Source organism: Oncorhynchus masou, chromosome 15 (assembly GCF_036934945.1).
Source record: "Oncorhynchus masou masou isolate Uvic2021 chromosome 15, UVic_Omas_1.1, whole genome shotgun sequence".
NCBI lineage: Eukaryota > Metazoa > Chordata > Actinopteri > Salmoniformes > Salmonidae > Oncorhynchus > Oncorhynchus masou.
This window is the reverse complement of record NC_088226.1, coordinates 48,157,011-48,164,880: the sequence shown is the minus strand read 5'-3', so window position 1 is coordinate 48,164,880 and position 7,870 is coordinate 48,157,011.

The window sequence follows — 7,870 nt, the reverse complement described above, 5'->3', positions numbered from 1 at the left end:
TCTTCTCTACTTTTGGTGGCCTTAACTTCATGTTGTTTGAAGTTCCAGTGACACTTTCTGCTTTTCATCGGCAGGTTTTCTTGTCATGGTCCTTAATTTCTAAACACATTTTTTCTCCACACAGATATTATATATGGAATAATCGGGATATATTGTATAAAAATACCTCTTTGTTTTTAGAATATTGGTTCCGAAATAATATCCTATTGGTGAGCCAACTGGCAAATGCAGAGGGTCTTTTACTCAGTTATAAGGAATTATTATCACTTTACAAGGTCACTGTAACACCTAAAGATTTTGCAATTGTTTTAGATGCCATTCCCTCAGGTGTTGCTAGGTTTTCAGGAACGTGTCAAGACCTGACCCTCAGAGCCTACCTTCTATTGACCCTGTTGACTCATCAGTAGGAAAGATTTGTTTCTCTTTTGGTCCATTCAACAACAGAGCGATACAATCCTTGTTTCAGCAGGATTATGTCATGCCTTATTGGAATGGATTTATTGATCATATCTGTTGGAAAAAAGTTTGGATGTTGCCACACACATACCTACTTGGTAACAAAATTAAGGAAGTTTCCTTTAAAATGATTCATAAATATTATCCTGCCAACCACTATATGAAGAAGTCTAAGGAAAACATCAACTCAAATTGCTCCTTTTGTAATGACCACCCAGAAACAGTGTTGCATCTTTTTTGGCATTGTAAGCATGTAAGAAAATTGTGGCAAGACATCAGTAGGTTTATAATTGAACACATTTATGAAGATTTTACACTATTGTGGAGAGATGTACTGTTTGGATTCTTTACATACAATATAAATAAGCTGAAACATTTTTATGTAATTAATTTCATTATTCTTTTGGCCAAATTTCATATACACAAATGTAAATTTACAAACAGAAAACCACATTTTCGTACCCTACAAAAAGGAATTGAACTGTATTTTAAGACGGTTAAATGCTCTACTAACAAAAAAGCTGTTAGAATTGTAAGTATATGCATGACCCTTAAGGTCCTTGTGTAATTGTAATGTGATATTGTACCCCCTAGCTCGATTGTCCATTGTTTGTAATCTATGTATGCTTGTGTTCCCGCATGTGCTTTATGTATTGATTTGTTGTTAATAAAATAAGAAAAATAAGCTTGTTGACCAATCAGGACCTGAATTTGACTCCACGTCACATAATAATTTAACGCATTCATTTATTTTTTACGTAGTTATTACACATTGATTACACTATCATTCGTATTTTATATGTCACAACGATTCATCATATGTATGCTATGATGCTGGTAAAGTTGTTTCGTGCACGTGCCCTTCCCCAAGCTCTGGACAGTGCTGGTCATAAAAAAGCAAGTAAGCTGATGGAGGCAAACAATGTTCTTCCCCAAAAACACAGTAAAACGACATAATATGTTTCATTTGCTATAGTTAGCTAATAGCTAGGTGTCATCTAAAATAACCCCAATTTGTAAAACAGTTCTTTGCGGTTAGCCTTCAAAATAAAAGTATGTCATCGACAGTGATGCAAAGAGGTGATTTCCCACAGTCAAAGCTACGATGCATATATTTCCGTAAACTCTTCACAGTTGTGTTCTCTGGGTGTCATCGAATAGACTGGTACCCCATTTCATTGTTTCACATTCCAACACTCCAACCATGTTTAACATGATCAAGTCTAAATGTGGCATGATTTCACCAATTGTAACCTTCTGCTTCACTTTCAAAGAGGAACTTTTATTTTAAAGGCGAATCGCAAATTGTGGCTAATCCTTATTGTGGCTAGCTTCACAACACATAACCCGGTCCGGTCAAACCATAGTACTGTATAGTTGTCAGAATTTGGTTGGTTGAATGCTTATAGCATTAGTTTTGGGCAGCAGGGTTAAGTAGAAGTCTAGCTAGTTGTTTTTCAATAGCAGAACAATTGTCTACCTAGCTAATACTTACTCACACGGATTTCTAAACCATTGCTAGGAATATTGAAAATGACTTCAGTTTCTACTGTTCATTGTTTTCAGGCTGGTACTAGCTAGGTACCAAGCTAAAGCTAGCTAGTTACCCCAGAAGTTGCTGAAACAGACGTTTTCACATTCGACCTAACAAATAATTCCTTATTACTACCATCGCAGTATTGTACAGCTTTGACAGTGATCGAAATGGTGGCACTTTGCTTGCACGTGCAAATTCGGCACACACAACATTCTATAATAGAATTGTGATATTTGACGAGTCAAATTAAAAGCTTATTTGGCGTGTATCTTTTCTGACACGCCAAGACCCAAACGGCGTTCCATAGCAGGCCAGTAACCAGAGGGTTGCTGGTTCGAATCTCATGTTCAAAATGAAAAATCTGTCCGAATGTATTTTATTCCAGGTGCCACCTACTTCCATTGTGCCATAAAAATGTTGCAACTACAGTGCTCCAGGCTGATGATGTGCTGCTTCTAGCCTGTTGTGTGTGTGTATACACTGTAGAACAATTCCCATCATTTTTCAGTTACTGTACCACAAACTGAATTTAGCTTTGCCTGGAGTACCCCTGATGTACCCCCCCATGTGCATCTTACCAGTAGGCCTATGGTCTCATGAGTCTTCTCAAGTACCCTCTGTGGATAGGCCAAGTACCCACAGGGGTCCTAGTACCCATGGTTAGGAACCACTACTGTAGAACACTCAGCTGAGATATCAGTTAAACAGAGGTTTCATCTTATCATTTTATTTATGAAACAAAAAGAGTACAAAAGGGTTTCTAATGGAAAAAGGAGAAGTGCATAAAGGTCACAACAGCAGCAACAGAAACAGTAGTGAAAACCAGCCGAATCAAAACCAATAAAAACATTTGTTACTTTCACTTTCAGAGCAGTCATATGTAATACATCTGTCTGTACACTGATACAATGATGTCAAAACCGAGCAAGAGGGAGAAAGAGAGAGAGCGCAAGAGAGAGAAAGATGAAAGTAAATAGTAAGGCAAGAGTGATACTAAACTAACAGTTCCAGTCAGTGATCAGGGACAGGAAATACAGTACTCTGATGTGACACACATTTTAAAGATGTACAAGACTTCTTATTCTCAAAATGTACAATATGACAATAACGATAAACAAATAGAAGAAACATCAGTATATAGATTTCAATCACCTATACTTTTAACCACATACTACACAGAAACAATGATTTATTGGCATTAAATACAATGACTTATTACCATAAAAGTTGCATTAAAACCGAAAGCTCATGCACCTTATTATCAACTATGTGATCTACTATGAAGACCAATGGAATAATTTTCATGACAGTTGATATCATATCCAAAAATAATTTGTATTTCTACATTCATCATCATTCCCTGAATATCATCTTTATAAAAATGCTGTTCTTGTGCAAGCCTGTGTGTGTGTGTGTGTGTGTGTGTGTGTGTGTGTGTGTGTGTGTGTGTGTGTGTGTGTGTGTGTGTGTGTGTGTGTGTGTGTGTGTGTGTGTGTGTGTGTGTGTGTGTGTGTGTGTGTGTTTGTGTGTGTGTGCGTGCGTGCATGCGCGCATGTGTGTTGTCCCCAGCCCCTCAGTGCTGACATTGTGTCCCCAGCAGGTAGTGCAGTCCCAGAGTCAGCTTCTTCACCATCAAGTTGTTCTTGCCTTTCGAGGTGAAGTGTAGAGTGGCGATCTCCCCCTTCCTGAGGTACACTGTCTGGTGGAGGAGAGAATCCCTACAGTCCTCTTCTCTGGCCTGCAGGCTGAAGCTGGCCAGCTCCCGACTCCCCTCCCTCAGCTCCAGGGTCCCGTTGCCTAACTGTCCATCCAGACCCTCACTGCACACCTCCATGTACAGCATGTAAGGACCAGTACACCTGATCTGAATCCCAGAATCGCCACTGAGATTCATTGTATGGTTAACGTACCTCTTAAAACTGACTGGCGTATTGTCTGGGATGTCTGCAGAGACTGGGAGGGGAGGAAATGAGGGTGGAGAGGGATAACCTCCTGCATCACTTTCATGTTATAACATATTCTTCACCTGCTACATTTCAGTTGAATGCATTGTTGTACAACTGACTAGGTATCCCCTTTCCCTTTCCGAGCCTTATAATTTATTATTACACTGTTATAACACCTACTGTTAAAAATGTGTGAATAACAGGATGTTTGTTATGAGGCCCAGTGTAACGAGATAGAGTATTACGAACAGGGGATAACTCACCTGTAACAGGGTCAAAGTGGATGTAGATCTCACTCTCCTCCGGCCTCTCAGACACCTAGCACAGCAGAACACACACCGTCAGAGAACACACAAGACACACATATTTATGGTCTGTGGTCTGTGGTTGTCCGTCCTGCTTTCCTGTTATTAGTATATAGTGAGTCAGTGTGTCAGTAAGGGACATCCTCTATGTCTCCCTGATAACCCGTCAGAAAGGTTACAGAGCACTGGGGAGTCCTGTGGTCTGTATGGGGGCTGCCCCTACACACTGATCTAAGGTCAGCTTACACTCTAATGGTTATGGTTAGGATGTGGATGGGTAAGACGATCCTAGATCTGAGCGTATTCAAGTGCCAATGCATTTGTTAAATTTAAACATTTGTTAAATTTAAATAAAGGTTATTATATATATATATATATATATATTTTTTTTTATATATTGGTTGGTTGCTCTCAATAAACAGTTTTTTTTATGGCAACCCTTCCAAACAGCCCATTGACATGGAGGTGGCATCGAATTGTAGATATGAAGACTTAGTGACCGCAACGTGCGTCCAAGTTCTGTAATTCTCCAATTGTGGCCCGTGGACTTTTCTTTGCCTTCCGAACCGTCTTCCTCACTGTGTGTGGGGACAAGATAGACCTGCGTCTAATACCAGGCAAGTTTACCACTGTTCTAGTTTTAAACTTCTTAATGGTTGCCCTAATTGTGGTAAGTGGTGTATATTTATTTTTTCAAAGCTTTTTTTTATTACCCATTGTCTGTTTTATGAAAGTCAACAACAATGTGTCTTTTTTCATTTGTGAGCTCTTTGGATGGATGACAAAGGGATTTTACATGTGTGTTACCTCATTTGTATACTCCAGTGAAACATAAAGGCCACAATACAGTTCCTTAAACTGACATTAACTATTAATGCAGACTTCATTTTGTTTGATTTTATTTTCAAGAATCTTAGGGATGCCAATCATTTTGACACTTCTCTTTTTTTAAATTATAATTGTTAAACAAAATATCTTTCTCTGAGCAATTGTAGTAGTATAAAATAATATTATTTCCCAATTTGTTTGAAAACAATATTGCTCAGTATTTGCATTATTTATTTGATAATTTTTTGCTCATCTTTACCAAGGGTGCCAATAATTTTGGAGGTGACTGTATATGAACACTGACAGATAGGGTGATATGATTAGCTATGCTTGGTTGTTTATGATTAGTTTGTGTGCATTGCCGTGGTATGGTTTATGATGACATCTAGTGGTTTAGGACTAGTCAATTCCCCCGAACTTGTAAAGTAAATAGGCTTATCAAGAGTGTGTTTATTTGCTGGTGATGTAAGAAGCGCTTTCTATTTTCCCATTGTGTCAAAACATTCATTACCCTGTATACGTGATGAATACACTTTGATTTGATTTTAGATCTGTGTGTGCAGAATTCTCTGGCTCTTTTTGGTTATTCAAAAAAAGAGATAAGCATGCATAGATAAAATCAGTATTCTTGTAGCTACTCACACGTTGATGCTCAAGCCAGAAGCAATAGAAGCTTACAGCCAAACAAACTGCTACGAGCGCGTTCTGAACAGACAGGACCACCGCCAGCCTCCAGCTTCTCCGGAGAGGATGCGCCCGAACAGTGACGTACTCCATCTCCGTCTCCACGTGAACTTCTCCATCCATTACTGGTTTGTACAATGTCTTGACACACTGTCCAATATTACGCTTATTTGTACCTGTCTTTGCCAGTCTAAACTATTATATTACATGGCATTTTATAGCCAATGATTATTCTACATACAGTAATCATCGCGCGCTTGTGAGAATGCTCAGTGGCATCTCGGCTCTGTGTTTTAATAAACCGACAAGTGGGTATGAGAGGAGTGACTGAAAACATCCCACTCATCCTAAGAAAATAAAAAAAACACAAACTCTTCTATGTTTCATGTTTTCAGTTTCTAAAATAGGATTGTTGACTGGTGACATTTGTTTGTTTCAGCTCCTAACTGGCAAGATCCGGTAGCCTCTCTATTGGTCTAAACAGGCTAGCATAGGTAGTGTGAGATATCAAAAGCCAATCCATTAGGGGCTGGAAATTGTAGTGAGCTTCGATTGGTCAATAGCAAAGCGATGTTACGGAATTTATGCATAATATATTCAGCTTTCCCCAACTTTGGTCCGACCCTTTTCACGTCCCTTGCCTTGCTCGCCCAACGGTCTCTCCGCCCACATCGCTTCTGTCATTAAAAATTAAGCCCGGCGTGTTTATTTGTATAACTGATACTCACAGTTATCAGGAAAGCTGATGGTGGGTAATATGTCCTGTAATATGTTATATGTATATTATATGAAGGTAAACAATGTAAGAACATGACCAGACATGTATCTCTCGGTGGTTTGTCTGATGAAAACCTTGACTAAGATCAGGTCTCGATAAGGAAATCTGAAAGTGCCTTTCACACTCATCTCTTTTTCTCTCTTCCCTTATCTCACCTTTTTTTCTCCCCTCGCCTAGCCTCTCTCTACCTCTACTCCCTATCTCTTCATTTCACAATATCTTTCTCTCCACTAACCTTCTTCCTCTGTCTTTCTCACATCTCTCTCCTCAGCCCAGCCACATACCCATGGTGATGTGACTGTGAAAAGCCACAGAGCTAGAGTGGGACTACTGGAATCCGGTCAGTTTCAAAGGTCACTAGGTAACTGCCAACATAAAGGAAACACTTAAAGTGGAAATGACAGCATTTGAACTACTTTGCAGATATGAAAAACAGAAAATCACAATATTAGTAAAAAAATATTCCATTCCCAGTTTATGCTACAAAACCAACTTTATAATACACTAAGGCATTGTGGGCAGAATAGATGGATGCATGATTAATACAATTCACCAATACATTTCTTGGTAGTCCCAACAATATTGCTGTCAGGTTGTAAATCACAGCTGGCCTGGTACATTGTTTGCTGCCTCCTGAACTGTTTTAGTTTCAATTACTCAATATTCTGGACAAAAATGGATGAATTTAACTAAGGCTAGGAATGTCAACACAATCAAACTAGCAAGGGCAATGATCATAAGTTAGTCATAATGTGGATAATAGGCTAGCGTATCTATTTATGTTGCAAGCTAAAAACACAGAGCCTAACGTTAGCTAGATAGCTATCTGCTGGGAGGATGTCATGTCATTGGAGGAGGTGAGTGACTGGCTTTTCCCCTTCATATTGTTTTTCAGTGGCTATACACAGCTACAGATGCAGGTGTCATTTGGTTAGCTAGCAAGAACTTAAATGACTGTTATCCAGTTAGCATTTCTCTTGCTTTCGCATATTCACTCTGGCTATCCACTCCGATTTCCGAGCACTTTTATCTGAGTGTGCCAAAGTGCAGAATAACTGATGAATTTACGAACGCACAACACCTGCTGAATATGACTGTTGTCAGTAATAGACACGAACGCTATAGATAATCAACCTAACCAGCTCTTCTAGTGTGAGTAAAATGGTCAGAGGGAGGTGTTCTCTCATTTGTGTCTGGAAGTAGCTAGCTAGCATGCCAGACATCTTTAGCCAGTGAGCTTGGGTGCTTGGTTGGGACAAGCATGCATTGGCAGGCAAGCTGCAGAAGGACGAGTAAGCTACAATTCCACGTCGTTTATCAATGCAATTGTGACTGC